Genomic DNA, 22,016 nt, shown 5'->3' with positions numbered 1-22,016 from the left:
TTATTCCTGAGAAAGAAAATCTTTGGTATCTGCAGTAAAATTTTCCCTTGATGCTGAGTCTGACTAAGAAAAGGATTGGTATATCATTGATTTTATTGCCATATAAAATGCCATTCATAAAAACAGCAAGTTAGAGGTTAGAGAAATTCCAAACTCAATAGTATCTTAGTTTTGTCTGTTTGAAGTGTGGACACAGAATGCAGAAGAGAAGGAATATCAACACCACTCTCAGCTGCAGCCATTTCCCCCAGACCAGTGGAAGCCCCAGGGGTACAGATGGAAGCCAGGTCCTAGCCAGCTTCAGGCTTCAAAGCACACGTGTCTGTTGACACACGTCTGACACACAGGTTTATTTAGATGGCCAACAGAGGAAATGATCTTTTTTCACATATTTTGAAGGGGGTAAAATTCAGGCATAATAACTTCAAATGGTAAGTTAAAATAGTGCTTACAAGAATCTTCCATGGAAGCCAGCATCCATGAATAACCTAGGTACTGGCAATACTTCTTTCAAGCTGTTGAGACCCAAAGGCTAGAGCAGGCTGGCATGGACAGCCCAGGGCAGCCAGTCGGGCTGCGACCCAGCTAACAGGTCATTAAATCCAGCTTGTGGAGAAGTACCAGAGAATGATGTGAAGCTAATTCAAGTGCTTTCAAGAAGGTAAACTGTATTAAGTAGGAAAAATCTCCATCTGATCATTCCAGGAAAAATTTTGAAAGCCTTTCGATGCTTGCCATGAATGGCAACCATTGTTCTACAGACTGCACAGTTAGAGAAGTCTTTAAAATCACCAGAAGTCCATATGACAGCTCAAACTAATATTGCTGTCTTTATGTTAGAACAGTAAAGTGGGATACACCATGACAAAAGGTATAGATTTGAATACAGTAAGAACTAAGAGAATCTCTGAACAGACACCGCTTTGACATTCTCCTATAGTAACGTTACGTTATCACAGAAAACTAGGACAAATCTCCACCAGGAGATATTCACCACAGCATGAGAAATAGCTCAGAGGGATCACAGATTTTATCTCAGGTGCTTAGGTCCTCTGCTTTTATCACACGCAGTAAAACCACTGAGATTGCTGGAGATGATGGCAAGTGGTGCCCACTACGTCTGTCCTCTCCTGCTTCGACCTGACAGGAGCTGCCAAAGGAGCCTTCATCTCTGAGGAAATTCTCGGCAAGCTTAATCACAGAGTTTTGGTCTGGGGCCAGCTCTGTTCTTTCAGGCAAGAAACTTTAGCACCAAGCATATGGCAGATTCCATCTCCCCCTGGATCAATATGTTAGCCTATCATTTACGGGAGTGATGTGTATCCAACCTGTCTCCTCGGTTTGTCACAGAAGTCCTCTTTTCTCAGTTGCAGCACGCTGCTAGTCATCTGTGTCTCCACACTAAAACAAACCCTTGCAATGATGCAATAAAGGTGCAGGAGCACAATTCTTGACAGGTTTCAAAGGACAGTGAAATTTCATCAATACGTAAGTATTTCAAGAGCCGCTAGGAAAATATTTAATGCTTGGCTGCAAGGGACTTTCCTTTGGTCAGTCTATTCTTCTGAAAAAAAAATCATATTTTAGGAATGTTTTAATACCAATTACTGTTTCTGGGAACTGTAGTGTGAGGAGATACGTCACCATGTCTCGCTCTTGCTTGAGGTCAGTACATGAAGGCACAGCACTTTGCAGCAACGAAGCATGGCAGTTGTTCCATCACATCAGGAAAACCTTCTTCTGAGGAGCCTGCAAATAGTAAGATGACACTCATACATCTTGGGAGAAACAATGGCATCACAGAGTCCAGATCAACCTCCTAAGGTCTTCTGGGAACTCCCAGAGATCTCAGAATGGGCACTGTTTAAAAAAAAAAAACAAAAAAAACCAAAAAAAAAACAGCTCATGTTTCATTTCAATTATAGTATCATGCTTGTCACCAGATAGATAATCTGCTGTTCTGGCCTCACTGTGCATTGATATGAGGCTGCTGCAGATGACAGGGACACAAATGCACATTTAAGTCAAGCTGTGGTTCACATTTTTGCAGGCTTATTTTATACACAGAGCTGTGCCTGTACTCCACAACACCGCGGTGCTTGTGCTGCTCTAAGGACACGGTTGTTTATCACAAAATGAGCACATATTGACGTAGTAGGGCTTTCTAGATCAAAATGAACCACTTGAAGATCTTTGAGGTCATGGAGTGTGCTATAAGTAAATACAAATAACACAAGTAAATGCAAAGAATTTCAGTTATTAATATAAATAGGTTTGGCATTATTTTGACCACCCTCCACCCCCTCCCCTTTTCTATTCATCTTTGTGGCACTTCCTTAAGAAAATGTAAATGCACCTCTCTTTTTGCAGCTTAATCTCCATATGTTTATCAGCTGTAATTGCAGCTTGGTCACAGTAATTAAAATACACGACACCTACTTGTTCATGTAGGCAAGAAAAGTAATTTTCTCTGTCATCATTTCAAAACATTTGTTCAAGTTGTAGCCACAAAGAATACACACATGTTAATGTATTAGGTGCCAAAAAAACCCTCTGTATGACTCAAGAGAAGCAAGTGCCAGCTTGCTCCAGCAATGAATTTGGTGGATAAAACAAAAATCTGTCACAATAAAAGGCAACATTTGTTCTTTCCTAATATACAGTAAATTGCCATATGATGAATATTACCTTTTCCTTTATACCAAGGCTGCATCCTTTTTGTTGTCAGGGACTCAATGCAGACCAGGGCTCTTCACTGCCAGACCAGGGGGCTGATCCGGAACTCCCGTGACAGTCAGCAGGAGCAGAGGGGCAGGAGCAGCCAAGGGAAGGAGGACGAGAACTTCTTGCTGGATATTTTTCTTGCCCTTACAACAACCACAAAGATACCCCTGGACTGACATTTCATGGAAGGCTGGTCAAAATGAAGACGAGAAAAGCTTTTGAGTAAGTTAATGAAGCAATTAACATAAACTCTTTGAAGGAGGCAAGATAAAACCTAAATAAATCATAGCTTAAACGTACTCCCCGATTTGTTCCTGTAGCACCAGACCACATTTACCAGAGAGAACTGAAAACAAGGTCAACTTTAAAGCAAAGATTTAAGAAACAGAATGAAAGGATCTTGGTAATTTGGCTGTGCTCAAGAGGCTTTATTTGTTGACACAAACGTAGCCCGGTTGTTCTGCCACACACAACCATCATTACTCATCCACCGGGTCACGCCGCGTTTTCCATCCTTTTAGGCAGAGCCTTCGAGTTATTGATTCCATGAATCAAAGCGCCCAGGCAGCGCGGGCTGCCCCGCGTGCCGCCGGGGACACAGACGGATGGATCTGCTCCTGCGGGCTCCTCAGGGGAGGGAGGGACCAGGAAACTGGGGAATGTTAAGTATTTTTCTAAATGGCTGTCAAGTCACTTCCAAGGTACAAGTAATGAAGCCAGGTCTATATATGTTGTTTTTTTCATTGAGCCAGAAGGCTGTTGAATTCGAGCCTGAAGATATGTGAAAGCTCAGCAAACTTTGTGGGTGTGTGCTTTAAAATCCCATCAGAACAGAGCGAAGGCGTACCAGTTATGCTGTACAGTGTCTTGTCCTCCCCTGATCTCTGGTCTCAAACTGTGCTTATTTCAAACAAAAAATGCCACAACGTGGGGTACAGAAATTAAACTTTTCTGAAATCATACATTTTGTGTCATCCATTAATTTGGGTCTTACAAATGCGGAGTACTTAATCTTACACAAAAAAAGACTTTGCCCCCTGACCCCTGCCTGCCCCGTGTAAGAACACAGGACATGCAGAGAATTAACATGAACAGCAAACTACAATCCAAGGCCAGTGCAACTTCACACATTTAGCTAACAGGTCCAATTACACTTCCCTCTAGTGAAGGTGTCCCTGCCCATGGCTGGGGGGGCTGAAACTAAATGATCTTTCAGCTCCCTTCGAACTCAATCCACTCTGATTCTGTGCTTAATTAGATAGGCTCAGCTAGCACTTCCAAGGGTGGCCAGGCAGCTAGATATGTCCACGCCAACAGGAAAAGAAAGCAAAAACCCATATTTGACTCTCCCTACGACCGATGCAGCAATGAAAGCTTATTTCCCATGTATATTTATAGTACTCATGCCAGTTACTGAAAGTTTATGTGGAAGGGCGACAGACCGCCAATTTAGTGAGAAAAGCACAGGTTATCACACACCATCCATCTGACAAAAAGGCTAATCCTTAACAAGAGAAAGAATCTGCAGCTTTGATCAGCGAGGAGTCATGTATAATGTAACAGTGCTGTGGCTAATAGCAACACGAAATAATTTACTCTGCTTTAATGGAGACACGCTCCTCTCCCTTTTCTCAGGGTACCACAAGAGCCCGCAGCAAACGACAGTGCCTGCTTGGGGCATGCACTGTGCATCCTCAGGCACTGCTGGTCTGCTGGGGGTTTCAGCCCTGCTCAGGGGCACCTCAAGGCTTCACCAGGAGCCACAGGGATGGGCAGAGCAAGCACTGTTGGCAGCACCTGCCTCGCACCCCAGGCACATTTCCCAGAGGTCTGAGAGCGTTGCACCTCGCCCAAAACAGTCCAAAGAACAAACTGAGCTCCTAACCCTTCCACCAAGTGATGCACCTTCCTTCTCTTCCCTGAGCACTGCAACCAGCAGCATGACTCTCGTGAAGGTTTTCTGGCGTTATTTTAACTGCCATGCAGATTCCTCTCCTGCTTTGATTTAGGGACAAGGGCAGGAGCTGCACGAGGCAGAGATGGATGTGGATGCACGGAGCCGGTGGCTCTCCCACATGCCACCTGACTGCAGCAAGCTTGAGCAACACAATATATTTTGACAGCTCTCACAAACTTGTACCTTAAGGAGCTTACAAGAAAACGGCTGTTTCTTTACAACAGAAAACATGTTATCTGAAAGGATAAATCCCATTAGGCAAAGAAATATGCTTCATTTCAATAGGAAAAAGAGATTTCCATATTTTTTTTCACTCTTTTCTTTTTATAGCCTCTTCTTCATCTTTTCCTTCGTTCTTTGGATACTCCCAGGAAGGAAATAAAGTCTGCATTTCCCCAAGTTAAGCAGGTAAAGACACACACTTGAGGAGAAGTATGGTGCAATCTTGCGGCTATGAAACAGAAATGTTGTACAAAGCAGAAATGCACAGCAGCTAGTGCAAACACTGGGGACAGAGGAAAAGACTGAAGGTCTGTGCATGTTTCTGCTGCCTGTAGCTGAAGCTAAGACCACGGGTGTATAATATCAAACCCCAAGAAAGTACTTACTACCTCCTACAATTAATGCAAATAAAGCAGGTAAGCATCTGCTGCTCGTAAAATATCTGTTGGAGAATTGATAAAAAGTAGTTTCAGTAAGAGGGACAAAAGCCTGCATTGTACAGCTGTGTTACTGGGATCATGGCTCAGTGCAATGGGGGAACAGCTCCCCCCAAGCTTCCCCAGAACACTTTGAGAGAGGGGGCATGGAGAAGATGCCCAGGGGCAGCTCATGCCCCCTGCACATCCCCACAGCCCTGCCAGGTCCCACCGTGCCTTCGGCTGCCCAGGGACAGTGCTGGCCCCGCTGGGGCTGATGCTTCAGCACAGTGGGTTCTGCCATCCCCACGCACGCTGCCTCTGCTCAGCTGGTCTGGCTCATTTGTTTTTTCTAAGTGAACAGCAGGGCTTAATGACTGAACTCGAGGCTGTGCGAGTCTAACCGAAATAGACTTGCAGATAACTAACCAGCTCCTTTCAAAGGGAACGTGGAAACAAAACTGAGGAGGTGAACTCCCTGCAAAGAGGCTTTCATTAATGCTGCTCCCCTAGAGCTATGTCATCTAGGCTTTGAATGACACTAACAGGCGCTTGGTCTGAGCGCAGAAATGGGCCAGCAGGAAGAGCATGAGCAGCTGAACTTTATTTAGGTTCATCACTGGATTTTTTTTATTTCATTTATTTTAGTTTTAAAAGGAAGTAGTGACAGTTAATACACACGTGTTGTTACTTCTTCCAACACATGAGGTGTTTAACGTGTTCCAGTAAAAAGTTTCTGGGTGGCTTTGGAGTCTATGCCACTGAAAACAGAGACACATCCTCTGCTCCCATGGTTTCTGGCTGAGCCATACCAAGGTCCAAAGTCCCTTTTGCCTTGGGAACAGACCGGAGAAAGTAAATGCATACAGAAACACTGATATTATTATACCACACTATGGTGGGTATTTCCACTGAAGACACAGAAGTCTGGTTTTCAATTCCCCTTGTAATGAGATACAGCTGAGATCGCTGCCAAGTACAATACCTATGTAAAGTATATTCTAAGACTTATCAATGTAGTTACATTATCTCATGTTAATGTCCCATTAAAAGCACATAATTCATTCTTAACCCTTACAGTATTAAATGCTATAAGGAAGCCACACAGTGCATTTCTTGCTATTTGAGAATAAATTCAAGCCCTAGAACTCACTATGCAACCTATATTTCAATAAATAGAGTTTTCACGCTACACTAACACCCAGCACGGTCAGAAAAAATAACCCTCATTTATTTTACCAGGGGGAAAAAAACACAGACTGAAACTCACCCTAGCTCTATCATCATTATATGCATTTTAGCAAATGTATTTGAAATGCTGTGCAAGTTCTTTACTCAGGAAACAGCATGATAGTCTCTCTTACTGATGGCTATGCAGCATCTCACCACAGGCACCAAGCTCCAAATACGAATTCCCTGACTGCATGAGGCTGCCTCCTTAATTACTTCACTAAAAACTTGATTCAGATTAAAACTCTTGCACAACATTTATTGTTCCTCTAAAAAGAAAAGAGTTACGCATTTCTCTTCACATCTTAGACATAAAACATACGTGCACATGCTCAGAGACTAAGACCCACCTCACCTTGTGGTCTTGCAAAGAATCATGAAAACTAAATCAGAGGGTCAGATGCTCTCAGTCTTTAGGTGTTAATCAGTACAACATCCACAAATGGCTACAAAAGCATTTTACTTCTGGACATTTCTTCTCAATTTCCTGGTTGATAACAAGGTATGTGTAAACTCTGCTATTCTTTGTCCTTTTAGTGAAATGTGTGCAACTTCTTGACCACAGAAGACAAAAACGTGTATTTAGTATTAGTATGCTTGACCAGTTGTACCACTGCAACATCTGTTCGGGCACCAGCTCTTGCACGAGTGGAATTCAGTTGTGAGAGGAGGATGGGAACCACCAGGAAAGACCCCAGCCAGCCTTCACCTCGCCACAGTAACCAACAGCCAGGTGTTTCAGACACTGACTGGTGAAACAGGAACAATTTGGTTTCCTGGTCTAAAGAAAATGAGCCAAACCTGGCTTCTTGATATTCCACAGGAATATTCTAGTTAACTTCATTTTTTCCAAGAGCAAAGAAACAAACAGCTCCCTGAAATTTAATGGGATCTTCTGGAATTTTTCTTTCTTATCCAGAATATTCAAGAGCATTAAATGACCACAATACATGAATAATTTCAGAACAACTGATATAGTCAGTATTCATTCTCAGACACCCCATTTTATTTTTATGTAGTCCTGTGTGGAGACAGGAGTTGGACTCAATGATCCTTGTGGGTCCCTTCCAACTCAGGATATTCAGTGTTCTATGATACTTCCATTCCTCAAATATAGTTCACCCAGTTGAAGCTATTACTCAGGCCTCGCAGTTATTTGCCTCATCCACAATAGATACAATCACAAGCAATGCCTGATCATACAGATAGGAAGCACATAATTTTCCTCTCATCTGTTCCTCAAACTTAGTAATTTTCTCTTTTATAACATTTTATGAAGAGGAAGGAAGATGATGAGTAGGGGAGAAAGAACAGATAACTGAGGAGATAATAGTAAAAAGAGTCAGAAAAGAGGTGATACATAATTTACTACAAACAACAGCAGCAGTACAAGGACTTCAGGTATTATATAGACGAAGCATGAATAAAATCTACATTCTCAGTATGGACAATTTCTTGCATTTTGTGTCCTTTCTTTTCACTTGTCTCAGAATATATTTCTTAAAGATTCATTTCAGTAAAAGAAAAATATCTTCCTTCATGTGGCATGTGCCTCTGGGTAAAGCGATATTGTCTGGCCGTTTGATGCAACAGTCCAGCATTTTTTGGCAATACAAAAAGGAATAACGTGACAAAAAAATGAGACAAATAAGAAGTGCTTAGCAAAAGTTTGCTTTCTTAATTAAAAGTTCTGTACAATGTGCTGTACTTTGACATGTGTATGAAATCACAGCAGCAAAAGACTAATTATTTTTGGTTCCTCCAGCATCACCTACAAACTCTGACACACAATAATGTGAATTTACTTGAAATTGATATAGCACTATTTCACAGCCGTAGTGCATCAGTAATAGAACTGTTAGTTGGTCTATTCTTTTCAGAGGAAATTTTTACTCAGTGCTGTAGTTTTCAACAGCTTTGGCCTGTTCTAACCCTCCACATGTGCTGGACTGAGCTGCAACTTTACCCAGAGACTCTTTCCATCACCAATTTATTCACAGCCATGTAGGGATTTGGGAGAGTTTGTATATTCTTTGGTAAAAATATTTAGGCAGAAAAAAAAAAAAAAAAAAAAAAAAACACAGTGAAACACATTTTGTCTTTCTAAATATGTTGTGGAACCTAAATACATCTAACATAATGAACTTGGTCTTATTCTGTGAACCTTTTTCCCTTGGTTTTATTATGAGCATATTGGCTAGGCTAATTTGTCTTAATCAATAAACTGTTAATTACCATTTGTTACAGCTGAAAACAGTCTCAAGGCTGGATCACATCCTCTCTTTAAAGATCTGTAGCCAACCACATCCACTTCTCATCCTTCTTCCTGTGTTTACTGCAAATGAGAGGCAACATTACTTCTGACGTGAAAAGGAAATAACTACACAGGACACGAATATCCCACCTGAGCAGCTTGCGTTACATGAGGACAGTCAGGCACAGCTGTTGTGCTCACCTCTGCCCGTGCCTTCCCTTTGTTCTTGGGGGTTTGTTTCAGCAAGCAGCACCTCTCCCCCCAGGGGCTGGCCCCTGGCGCTGTCTGCAACCCATGCGGGTAGCAGTGAGGACTGGGATGGTTTTAGGCTCTGGTGTAAGATGATTTTGTGTGAAACAATAATGACAGGGCACAATAGGGTGTTGGTGAGGTCTCGTTACCTGTGACACCTGAGACAAATCTCCTTCAATCTTCAAACTCTAATAAACGCTTGTTGATGACAGTCTGCTGCCGCTGCTCACCAGCAACAAGCCTTATGTTATCTGATCAAATCCCCGTGGTGCCAAGGAGAAACAGCAGATGTCCCATCAGCTTCACAGTTCACAGAGGAGTTCTCATCCTTGTTGATGCCTGCTCTATCAAAAAAAAACAACACTTAGGGTTACCCTATTAAGAATCTTATCAAAAAAGTCTTCTGCAGACTGAAAGTTGTGAGGGCTGGATTTCCATCACAAAGCTCTTTTTAAAATCATGTTAAACCAGAAATTTACACTATGAGGAAGGATTTCAGAACAGGGGCCTATATTATCTTCTCTGAATGGCTTTCCAGTAGATCTGCCCAGTCTGAACTGCCCTGGGAATTTAGAATGCTGAGCTCCCGGCTCAGATGCATCCAGACCAACGGAGGGATGAGGTCTGGAGCTCCTCCAGCTGCTCAAGGTGCAGGAAATGAAATCTGAAGCTAAATCAACCTCCAACAAAATTATGCACACAATAGCTTGCTAAGAATTGTAAATAACTACAGATATTCTGCTTACCACTGCCGCATTAATTTCCACACTCCAAAGACACCTAGCACGGCTATCCCTTCCTCTCTGAATAGCTGATCAGCAGATTAAAACACTTTCATTAGACTGTTTTTGTTTGGATGTTAACAATTGCGGCAATCTCCCAAGAACTGCAGCTGAAGAACAATGTCACAGAACCACGTGGGCAATTTCTCATTCTTGTGCAGCAGGACCACTTCCAATTTATCTGAATATTTCCTCAATTTCCTTGTTAAAAATACAAAATAAATAGAATTAGGAACAATTTGTTGGTAAAATCATGTATCCTGGCTGGAAAAGGAGAGGCAAGGGGAGGTGGGAAGAGGGAATCACCTGAGTTGCCAGCAGCACGATGTTCTGCAGGCATTTCCCAGAGGACCACTTCGCTCATCCCCACCCTGACTTCCCAAAGGGACACAGGGAATTCTGCAACGTGATGACTGGTGAGGGCCAAGACTTCCATCTGTGGTGTTTGAAACTGAAACAGCATAACAAAATATTTATTTCCTTAGGCAGTGAGGACAGTGAGTCATCCTTCAAAAAAGTGAATAAGAGGTGGAGTCAATCCACAGGCCGTGCTTTGGCCACCCATGAAAACAGACATTAACGACCCAAAATGAAACCACACAAGACAACGCAGGAGCATTGGTACAGCACTGGGCTCTGCAGTGCAGGTTCACGAGGGCTTTTGTAATCCCTCCTCCCCCCCATACTCTCACCAGATGTGCAGGGATGTGTACATTCAAAATGCAGGTTCACACTGCCTGAAGTTTTTGTTTCAAGCTTTAACTGTACAACACTAAGCCTCACTAAATTTTAGTATATAGTTTTCCAATGAACTTGGCAGGTAAACGTTGGGATGTTTCTATCTCCTCATGAAAAAAAAAAAAAAAAAAAAAGGATCTTCCACATGACTACCAGTTATGGATGTCAGAAAAAAACAAACCATAAAAACAAACATTTCCCAGAGAGAGCAAGCATCCTCTTTTTTAACACATGAAAAATTAACACAATCAAATTCCATTGTAAAATACACTTCAGAATTTGTTTTGCTGGCTTTATTACCTAGACAACTGGGATATTTTTTTCTTTTCCCGAAGTAGAAGCACATATCTAAATGAGAGGAAAATTGATGATATATAGCTAGCAAGTGGTTATGAAAAATAAGGGGCCAAAATTTATCTCCATCATTACTATACAATGAAGCTCATGCTATAAAGAGATACGATAATGGAATAAATCAGAAACACTGGTAGCAATGATCATAATCCTTATTGTTTGTAGTAGCGCCTAGAAATTAGGACTCAGGATCCCATTTTTCTTGGCATTGTAGGAAACACAGCAGAGGAAAGAGCTGGCAAGCTAATAACCTGTGTGACAGACAGGCTGCTACAGGAGGGAAAACAGCAGCAGAGGCTGGGAGAGAGGGACAAGAAATGAGAGAAGCAGCAGCCGCAGCTTGTCTCCACCTGGGCAGTGCCAGAGGGCAGAGCACCGCGGCCATCAGAGCACAGCCAGATCTCAGAAGGGACACAGGAGGTTAATGTAACAGCTCGCAGAAATGATTGGGACTTCTTTCCTTTGCTCAGGGGCAGTGTAACACACAAAGGGACTCGGAGAAGCAGGCGCAGAGGTGGCAGAAAGTGCCGTCACAAACAGAGCAACAGCATGGCGTGGAGAAGAGGGTTTTCAGGCACTTCTGGAGAGGAGGGGACGAGATGCGCCCATCAGGGACATCCACCTCCAGCACATATCTATCACACTTGAAAGGGAAGGAAATACATATGGTCTGGATGAGGACCAAAATAGCCTGGAACAATTCCTGTTGGGTAGAGCTGAGGGACTGTTAAACCGTGCAGGAAAGGTAAGAGTAAGGGGACATGCCAGAAAGAGCATCTGGTGTGTCCTTGCGTGCAGTTACCTGGGGCAGTCCAGCTGGGGGAGAGTCAAAGGAAGGGATTACAGCTCCTGAGGAACGAGCCGGCTGTGGCAAGATGGGCCCTGGGCTGACTGCAAAGGAGCAAGATTTAATTAGTATTTCTGGGATGAAAAAGGCTACAGGACAAGTCCTGACCTCGCTGCTCCCCTATTAACGTTGATCAACAATTGTTCAGTGTCAAGGAACCCATTCTTTTCAAATGTTATTTCTATGTCATGATTCATTCATACACTCAAATTGAGTTAGAAAATAAGTTAAATATCAGGATAAGTGGTCCTACTGCATGGCAATATAGAACATTCTTCAACGTGGGTCATCTTTAAATGAATTATGGGCCTTTTTTTTTTTTTTTCTTTTATATGTGTGCCTCTCAGAGAGGATGTAGCTACCGGTGATGGCTGAGAAGCATGAGGAGCAGCGTTACCTGCAGAGCATCCCGCCCAGCAGCACCAGGACTGACTGAGGTCCCAGTGCCATCAACAGGATGATTCCTGGTGTGAAACTCACTGGCAGCTACAATCCACGAGAGCTGTAATAGAGAACTGAAAACCACCACATTAAATCCTAGTTATAATTTAGCCCAGCTCAGCCTCAGCCGAAGAAAACTATTTAATTTTTAACTATTCCACATTATGTATTTTATATATTTAAATCCATGGAAGTGTTTACTTATATATTTATATTTCATGGACTATAAAACAATAATAACAAACTCCAAATTAGTCATTTCCTTTTAGATAATAAAGTCACAAAGAGAAAAATTTGTGGCTTCCAATTGTTCCAACCAGTGTTTGAAACAACATGAAAATCTCTTCAGCAGTCATTACTGCCTAATTGTTTTGGAAAGCTGCAAGAGAATCATCATAGCTGCTTTGTTTGGTTGGTTGGTTTACTGAAGAAAAGTTAATTTCATTCAAAGCTATTAACTGTTTCAATTTCTTTATTCTTAAAAAGAAAACAGAGATGTGAATTGGCAAAATCCGTTAAATATGCTATCAAAATATTTTTCTACAAAATAAACCTTACAGCTTGTTCCTTTTGAAACTGACAGAGAGTAAGTCAGATCTGCCAAAGTACGTTGTCTTGTGTTCATTGCTAATGTACGTTTTGTGGTAAACTGGATACCCATACTCAGTTTTTTAATCCCAGTTTAGCGTGGGGAGCTGTTAAACTCATGCATTATGCAGTCCATTCTGTAAACATAAAAGAAAAAGTGCTTACGATGTAATTAGTTTATTTGCTGTTATTCAGGATCAGTATAGTTCATAAAATAAGTAATAAAAGGAATGCACCCCATTTAGGATGTGCAGGGATAGGCTTCTCATCCTGCTCATCGAGGCGCCTGGGGAAGGCGCAGGATTGCACTGGCAGCTTGAAGCAGCCAGGGTAGAGTGAAAACCCGAACGTGAAGTGCTTGAGATAGAGGACAAAGAAACCTGATGTTCAAGTACTGGTCTGAGACTCAGAACATCTCGTTCCTAACTGCTCTAAATTCCCTGCAGCAACCTGAAATATGAGCAACGCAGGCAGCATCTGTGCCGTCCCTGCCCGCTCTGCTGGAGCGTGGGCTCCCAGAACAGGGGGGGCTCAGCTGCTGCCCCCCCAGCACCAGTGCTGTGAGGCTGCAATCTCTGCTGCTCCTGCAGGCACTGGCACAATGAAAATAAAAGTAACACCTTGCTCTGCAGTGGGGATCCTTCAGGCTTTCTCTTTACACTCTGCTTAATAAATAGGCTCTCTATTTTCAGGACTTCCCCTGGACAAATGCCTACACATCGAGTCCCACGTTTGTTCCCCAAATCCATCCAGATCCAGCCTGAGATGAGCACATCAGAGCTGTTTGTCAAGATCAGACAGTTCATTCTTATGTCTCATCCCAGACTTAGCAGATGTTTGGGAATCTTTAATATCTTGGCTGTAATTACTTGTTTTATAGTTATTGTATTGTCATATCTCTTGAGAAGCAGACCGAAGTTTATGACCACCTCTGCAATTAGGGTACATGTGTCAGGAACAGGATAACTTCAGCTGCTGTTCATTGTGTCAGTGATTTCACTGTGTCTTTTCTAAAAGGCCTTATTTCCATTTTTAATGGCCAGGCTCAATAACTAGCAACAGAGTCAGAGGCAGCACCACATCTGGCTGCATATTTATTCTAGATTTCAAATTGCACTAATCATTTGTGTGGTGGATAAACACTAGGCCCATTCTTTAAATACCGTAATCCTGACTACAAGACAAAAATCCAAAGCCCCTGATGCCATGCCCTCTGGCAGCTCAGACAGGATTTTTCTGTAGCTCAGTCAAAATCAGTTGTTCACACAAATAGCTTAGTTTTTGGCGTCCCAAAAACATATGAAAAGAGGCATGACCAATATCTATCTGCTTCCATCACATCTACAGTAGCACTGTAGACACGTATATGAGAATAGGTATATGATATATGGATATATATGGATAGATGGATGCATAGACAAATTATTAGCAGTCATTTAAGCCCTCCCTCCCTGGAGTTTTGCACCCCATGAGCTCTGTCAAACCCCTTCATGCTCCTCCCAGCGCAAGCCAAAGGAACCCAGTCAGCTAATAAAATGACAAAATATTACTAGCCTCAGGTGCTGCGTACAGAATGCCTCCATGGTACACAGACCTCATTATTTGCAGTAATGAGGAATTTTCAGTAGTGAAGAAGAAAGGTCCCTGCCTTTTTATTTTTATTTATTTATTTATTTATTTATTTATTTTTAACTGGCCATCATTGTCATTAGATGCCTTTAAGCCCATAAATGTACGCTACCACAGAAATTGCAAGGAGGTGATACCCTCAGCGCTGCTGCTTCTTGCATGTGGAAAAACACTCCCCATGCAAGGAACATTCAGCCAGATTTGCCTGATGTTGAGCCAACATCCTGGTTCCTACCCAAGTGTTTCAGCAGCAGCCAGCACCTCAGTCAGTATGATTCATTGGATCAATAATTCTAAGGTCTGTACCTAAAAGGTTGAAAAATGTGGTAAAACCTGGCAGAAGAGTAATGATTGTAATGTTCAGCAAAATGGTTAATGAGGCTTGGAAAAAGCAGACTTTGGGGGAGAGAAATATGTACAGCTTTAACCTTGCACACAGGCTCCAGCAGAACATTCTGTCTTTTAGGTTAACTCTCAAGTCCCCATATGTTATGAGACATCTGTATTTCCTTGACATTTTCAGTCTTTTACTGAATGGCCTTTTTCTTTCTCTATTTTCATGCACTGGCTGCTGGAGGAGGACGCGGCCCCTTTTCCAGGTCACGCTATCCCTAACCAGCGCTTGCAGAAGTGTTGGGTTTGGTAGTGCTGTTACACAAAGGCACACAAAATAAGGTTTCTTTCCTTCTCCCTACCTGAAGATTTTGTTTTTCCTTCATTACCAGTCCTCCCCACCCCCCATCAGATACCATCTTACTCAAAATAACAAAATTCTCTCCCAGCTCTCTACTTCCTCATCATTTCACTCCCCTCAGCTGGTGTAATAGCATCCTATGCATAAGTTATCGTGCTCAAAGGAAGCCCAGTAACAGTAATGCTGAGACAGCTAAGGCTAGTGATATTATTTAGCATTTGATTACTCTAGGAAAAAAAGGACACCGGCAGCTACAATTTTCTATCATTCCTCTCCCTCTCACACCTTTGGAAGAACCACCAGGTCCCTAAAAGCCTCTCACTTCACCACAAGCTGAAATACATTTCAGGGTGCGTGAAATGGCATCTGCCTCTGTGCTTTACCTGGGATAGGAATACGGTACCCATCATCAGACCAATAAGATCACAAGATCAACTTAAGGAAGGAAACATTAGATACCTGATTTAGAATTCGAACCCCCCACCTTCCTCCTCAGCAAAGCACCCACGCCACATTACCACCGATACATTTTTCTTTTTAAAATAAAATTTACTATTAATTCATTTGTCTTCCCAAAGCTGAACAAAGGAAATGTGCTTTTTAAATAGTTGTTAAATATTCTGCAATTTGTCAGTCTGAATTAGCAAGAGATCTATAACTAATCTCGGTGCCACCAATGATACTGCAAGCTGTTCCCTCCATCTATAAAGCATCATGTCCACGAGAGAGACAATTAGATGCCACTGATCTCTTTTCTATAATTCGCTTTCCTATCTAATCGACAGTTATCCATAATGAACTTTGCATTGCTAGCTCAAACTCGGCAGTTTCTCTTGCCTAGTGCAAGACATATAGGAAAAACTGGTGGAAAATGGCATATAATGTTTTACGAAGTGATTTCTGAATAATCACACTTTAATTTTAGAGCTGTTTAACAGCCATAGCAAATGGCAGACAAAAGAACTGAAGTGAGGAGTATGACCTATGAAACGGATGAAAATTCATTTGGAAAAGCCTCCATTAGGAAAGGGTCTTCTTGTCACAGGTCTATAAATCACGCAGTAAAATGAAGCTAAATTGCAGAAGCAATTAGTTTTATAATTCTGTATCTTTGTAGTCATCTGGGTGGTAATAATGGTGTACGTAAAAGGAAATATTTTTGTCCTGCCTGAAGATGCATGGAAAGTTGTGAGAAGTTGTGAACTGACCCTGCTATTTGTGATCCCTCCAGCAGAACCTGAGCTCGGCTTGCATGGCCACCTGAATTAATCTGTGGCCCAAACCCAATGGTCACGCTGCTGCAGCTGCTCCCCCTACCAGAAAGCACATGGATGCTTCACAAGTCCTCAGAGCTAACCCAGATAACCCAGATATAACCCATTACAAAACACCCAGAGATGCAGAAAAGTTTCCAAAAGCTTTGCTGTTGTAACTCAAGGAAGAAATGCATTTGTTGTAAAGGTAAATAACAACAATGACAACAGCAGAGCACAGATATTCTCACTGGAGCCATACAGGAATAATTGTGTTCCAAGATGGGTCCATGCATCTAAGTCTCACCCAGCTAGTGTGGATGGTTGCTTCCCCCACCCTACCCCAGAACACCCAAATGTACAAGAAAAACCCTGTGCTCACTCACGCGGGGGGCTGCAGTACTCAGGAAGAAAATACTAAATTGGAAAATACCATAACAGCGATCATCCCGGGAGGTGAACCACTCCTGGGCTTGGGGAAGGGCTCCTCGAGCAGGCGCTGCTCCTCACCTGAGGTTGTCCAACGTTTCTGTACGAACGCAGCCAAGCAAGGCGAGACTTCAAGGAAATCCTCCTTGGGAAAGCACACACTTATCTTCACTGAGCCTGAAAAACAATTGCTTCCCCTCGTGAGAAGCATTTAAAAAGTAAAAATGTTTAAAAATTGTTGAAAATATCCAGACACTGGTTGCAAAATGACTATTTAATCTACAACAGAGGTTTCTGTTGGAGGGGAACAGCCGAGCTGGTGATTTTCAAAAGAATGCACCAAGTGTATTTCCTTGGAAAACCCTCCTGGAAAGGCACGCTACATGCACTGAAATGTAATTCATGTGAATTGTAATGTACTGAAAATGTACTGCATATATTGAAACGTTTCAAAAGTGTGGGTAAAAAAGTGTAAACCACTCCATGCATGTATTCATCTTCTAATACTTCAAACTGCAGCCTGGGCTGTGTCAGACCAGCTCAGACCCATGGATTATCTGATCAATAGCAAACAAGAATGAGAATATTTTCAGTTCACTGGAAAAAAGTCAAGGAACGGAGAAATAATAACGGAAGCAGTGATTCAATCAGAAGGAGCTGTAGTAGGTGGCACAAAGCTATAGGACAAATGTCAAGCACACAAACAAATAGCACTGCTGCAGTGAAAAAGCATGAGTTATCAGAGTGTCTTTTAGAAGGGCTCCATGGGTCAACCTCTTCCTCAAGCAGTGGTATTGTTGAAAATAAAAAATTATTCAAGGAAGTAAAATCATGTGAGGCTGCAACATTGGTCAAATTTGTGGTCCCAATCTTTGAGCCATGGTCACACTGACCTTCCTGTCATTTTCAGACCTGAAAGCAAAGAGGAGAAAGCACATGGGTCTCGGGAGCCTGCAGGAGTTAGCTGCTGGAATCCTCCTTCTTCACAGAAAGATTTTTCTTCCTGTAAGCTTAAGCTAATGGAAAGACAAATGTATTTTAACTAACCAGAGAGCTGATGGTCTAGCAGGAATATCACATGCTGCGGGAATAGTTCATTATTTCTATGGTTGGGCAGAAAGACGAGCTGGAAGGAAGAACAGCATGGTGGTGCCTGGTCTGGGACAGCCAGGCACAACCTGTGCAGAAGTAGAGGGGTTTGAGAGCACAATGCATGTCCTGGCCAGGGCAGAGCCTTGGGTGGAGCAAGGAGATGCAGGCCTAAGAGAAAAATGTCATTTGGCTGCAAGAGTCATGAAAAATACATCGTGGAGAAATGCCTGGAGGGGCAAGGGCTGGTAATAAAGCGCAGCAACAAAGAAAAGCACTCCAGCCAAGAGCAGAAAGTATGGACTTGATTGGGCAAGGGGAGCTGCAGAACCCTGTCCACAGACGGCACCAACCGAGGTTAGGACACATCCCCAGCAATGGCACAAGTGCCACGAGAGCCTCCCCAAAAAGCCAAACGCCTGCCTTGGCCAGCAGCATCAGCTCTGACAGCACAGAGGTCTGTCTCCAGCTTCACAAGAGTGCACGTGGCAGCTGCCAGCTTACCAAAGCATCAGGAACGAATTGGTGGGTGATTTACCTCACCACTGAGCGACCCGAGCCCAGGCTGCTGTAGTACCTCACTAAACCCCATCGCTCTGAGAAGCAGGTAGGCTGCTGCCCATGCGAGAGACTGTGTGCAGGACAAAACTGGGGGAGCAACAGTCAAAGAAGTTTGTTTCCATTCCCTGGGTAGGGTACAACCCTACAAGCTCTTCACAGGGTGAAGGAGCCCTTTCTGGACACATAGGGTTCCTCTCCAGGCCTCCCAGCCACCTCCAATATGCAGGGCTCAGATCTTTGAAAAATGGATAGTTTTAAAATGCCTGCAAAGGATCGTCTACCTTTTTCTTGTGAAGTTGAGATGTTTCCTCACTTTGCAGGTCACCAGCAAAAAGGCTTAGCTGGCCCACAGAAATCCTCTGCAGGCAAGAAGAGCCAAGTGGGTCAGGTATCAGCTTCTGGGAACCTGCCACTCACAGATACCAGAGGAACAAGAGTTTGCTTTGTGCTTTAAAAACAGGTGGCGTCTGAGTATTTGGGTCTTACTGTGCGCTAACAGACATCACTCCATCCAGGTGTATTCTCCTTCGTGGTATGATTTTCTTTATTGAGTCCAACCTCACCCAAAAACAAGCGGGGTTTGTTGCGTGCTCTGGTCCTACAGAATGGGGTTGCCACTCCTTTGGGTGGATTTTTAATTGGCAGTCCTTCATTCAGGAGAAACGTCTGCTGACATGACTGCACGTTGCTGTGGTCACCTGCTGGTATTTCATCCCGATGCCTCTGCAAAAAGCAGGCTGATGTCTTCTTTGGCTTTGAACTGCCGGGCTGCTTGCACTGAGTCCTTCTGGGAACCCGCTGAAGGACAGGCAGGGATGCTGACGGGGGAGGGAATGGGGAGCCTTTGTCCTCACCTGTTCCGATTAGCATCCATTTCAAGCCCTTGTGATCAGAATAGTAAACAGCAACCTACATGCACTGGCTGGCGTAGCTGCACCAATGTTCTGGTTTATATGCAATGATCAACTCCAATATTCAAATTGTTCTCTGCCTCCATCATCTACAACTGTAATTTTCCAGTTATGGCAGGAATTTTTTGACTTCTAAGTACCAAAGTGCATATTCTCGCGTATTTTTATTTTTTTATTATTATTCATCTTATTTTCATTACTGCAGTCCTCCCAGTCAACTATTTCTTCCTATACACCAAACCTCCTCTGCACCAGCAATGCCTCCCTCCCTAGGTTTTGTGTCACTGGTAAATTTCAATAGCACATTGCCAAGTTAAGTGCCAGTCTCAAAACTGTTCCTAATGAACTCTATTAATAACTCCACTCCTACGGGGTAGCTCTTCTTTTAGCATAAACCGCACCTAATTAGGTTTTTGCTGCTTTCCCACTCATCTTACAAGGTGCTAAATATAAATGATTGAATAGAACAACTTGAAGGTTCTTTCCATTCTGGCACTGCTTGTGTTTTCCAGCACTTCCCAGGAACTGGGAGAGGGAACCTCTCCCCCAGCCCTGGCAGCACTCACTATGCTCAGCCCTGTGTGGTTCCAGCACGAGGTGCACGCTGGTGGAGCTGCCTTGGTGCACACCAGGACACGCCAAGCATCGCAGGCTGATTCATCGGTGCTCCTGCTACACCCCTCCTACGGAAGCAAGTACACCCAGAATTAATTTGGGCATCCTGTTATGTAGGCACACTCATAAAAGCACTCTCGGGTGACCTGACATGTTAATGGCAGGGCAAAATACAAGTTACACTTGAAAAAAAATAAAAATCCAGAGAGGATCAGTTAAAGACCTGGATGATCCATTAGTGGCACATGGCGTAGTGACTTCAATTATCTCCTTCTCCAGAGGAGCAGCCAGAGGCTGCAGCAACCTGTAATTACATGGAAGGAGGTGTGCTCAGGTTACCTCCTCTCGTGCCAGCTGACAGATGGGAGTTGTGGCCTTCGTGTCCACTGGAACATGCCATAAAGGAGAACGTCCTGGTTGTGGGCTGTGACATGAGAAGAACGGGCTGTGGGACAGGAATCAGATCAAATAGACTTAAACACAGCTTTCATCGTGCCTTCCATGTGACCTGCACTTGCTCTTCTCTACTGAGAACTGTGCCATAAAATGTCTCCTAATTATTAAATTGCATAGTATTGGGTCAGAACATGGCTATTTTCTGTGGAGCTGGACGCAGTGCCAGTTATCTGCATCCAGAGAGGGGTAGGCAAGGAGGAATGTCTTTGCAAAGCAACTCAGGAGGAACAGGTTTGCTCTGCACCCAGTACGAACCACCACACTCAGCCCGGCTTTATTTGGGAAGCTGTAGAGCTCTGCTAACGCACTGCTATACTTCAGCTTTTAAAGGGACTTGATAGCACTTGCTTCCCACATCAGTGAGGATCACAGTGCAGTGGAGCACGGTCTGCTCAACCTGCCCCAAACTTAGCAAAAGAAAAAGCAAAACTAGAAATGAAAAAAAAAAAAAAAAGTCCACACCAAGGCAAATCTGCTGCCTTTCCTGGAGCTCCTTGCTGGCTTTGCTCTGGGGACACTGATCTCTGCAGACCTGAGGAGCGCTGTCATGTTCGCACACCTCTGGGAACACAGCAAGGCACATCAAATGTGCACACCTACACACGAGACAGCAGTCTGCGTCTACAGCTGACAGTATAAAAACAAACAAAACATGCAAGAAAGCCCTAACTGCCAGCCTTGATACAATATATTTTCCTGCAAAAGCCTTCAGCAAGTTCTAAGCTTAATATTAAATCAAAAGCTAGTTATAATTCAATATGTAGTACTTCGTAATTCACTAAGTGAATTTGAATATTACTCTCTGGAAAGAAATTACTGTACTGTAATACCTCCAACCTCAAATAGCTGTTTCCCCCACACCAGGAATGCAGCCACCCAAAGACCTCAGGAACACCAGCAAACTCGAAATCCAAGGCATTTACTTTCATGTTCTGAAATGGCTTAGGTAGAATACAATTTTTCTTTTTGAATAATTTCCTCTCTTTTGACAAGTAAATAAACGTCCAACTTTATGCTCATTTTAGTAGCAGGAAGAAAAAGAAGAAAGAAAGGAGGAGGAAAAGAATCTGCAACAGGTTTGCTGAACACTAGTTATTCATTTCATGAAACACAACAAGGATACCTTATAAACTAATCCAGCTTTACGACGACTGCAATGTTGCCTTCGGTTTTGTGTTATTGGATAATTTGTCAGTTCTGGCACTTTGGCAAGTAATAAAGTAAGGAACAACTACTAGAAGCATAAGCAAATTATTGAGTCTGATTCCTCCTTCTTATTGTATTCTAAACAGAAGCTGGTTTTAAACAGAAGACTGTTGACAGAAACAAAATGACTTCTAGTATTTATGAAAGACTCAGAACTAAAATGAGAAGCTTGTATTTAAGCCTTTTCTGATTGTGCTTTTGGTTCTTCCCTCCCCTCCCATCAAAATAGATCGCTTTCCATTAAATGGTTTGAGCTAAACATGAAAAACCCTAATCCTTACTCAGGTAAAGCTTCACTTTGCATAACTGGTAGCTCTGAAGAAAAAGAACATTGCAGTGACTTCAGCTCAGATGTGTACCACTGAGCA

General features: G+C 43.0%; 1 long non-coding RNA gene across 3 annotated transcripts; it reads right to left on the bottom strand.

Moving 5' to 3' along the window:
- Positions 1-176: 176 nt before the first annotated feature.
- Positions 177-17,009, bottom strand: LOC116493249. 3 transcript variants are annotated; one of them, XR_004253726.1, is made up of 9 exons: positions 16,892-17,009; positions 11,732-11,820; positions 10,144-10,288; positions 9,802-10,038; positions 9,205-9,399; positions 8,785-8,884; positions 2,689-2,914; positions 1,645-1,749; positions 177-1,564 (listed from the first exon to the last, which is right to left on the bottom strand). It is a non-coding gene; the product is annotated as an uncharacterized LOC116493249 (long non-coding RNA). The 3 variants fall into 3 exon arrangements; XR_004253724.1 differs by having other exon boundaries at positions 177-1,749; XR_004253725.1 differs by lacking the exon at positions 16,892-17,009 and adding an exon at positions 12,174-12,291 and having other exon boundaries at positions 177-1,749.
- Between the last annotated feature and the right edge of the window lie 5,007 nt (positions 17,010-22,016).

This window comes from Aythya fuligula, chromosome 10, assembly GCF_009819795.1.
Source record: "Aythya fuligula isolate bAytFul2 chromosome 10, bAytFul2.pri, whole genome shotgun sequence".
In the NCBI taxonomy this organism is placed as follows: domain Eukaryota; kingdom Metazoa; phylum Chordata; class Aves; order Anseriformes; family Anatidae; genus Aythya; species Aythya fuligula.
Note: the sequence above shows the minus strand (reverse complement) of the source record. Positions and strands in the feature narration are given on the sequence as shown.